Genomic DNA, 297 nt, shown 5'->3' on the forward strand with positions numbered 1-297 from the left:
TACGTTTATGTCACACGTTGTGCACGCGTCCCGTTGTCTCGCCCAGCGCAACATCAGGATGGCAAGTGCCCGGCATCGGCGGGCGGCGCCACCACAATAACGACCAACGTCCAATCCTAAAGTAATGATCGCTCACATGTATGTGTTTTGCAAAACATCCGGCACATACATGTCACCGATTCAGACTTATATATTGGTGCCAACGTCACATATACCAGGTGGCTGATTCACGCCGCGCACTTCTGTAGGTATACTGTACCGCATGCACGAGTGCAGGCGGGCTTGCCTATTCTCACT

Source organism: Frankliniella occidentalis, unplaced genomic scaffold (assembly GCF_000697945.3).
Source record: "Frankliniella occidentalis isolate FOCC.00 unplaced genomic scaffold, Focc_3.1 Scaffold260, whole genome shotgun sequence".
NCBI lineage: Eukaryota > Metazoa > Arthropoda > Insecta > Thysanoptera > Thripidae > Frankliniella > Frankliniella occidentalis.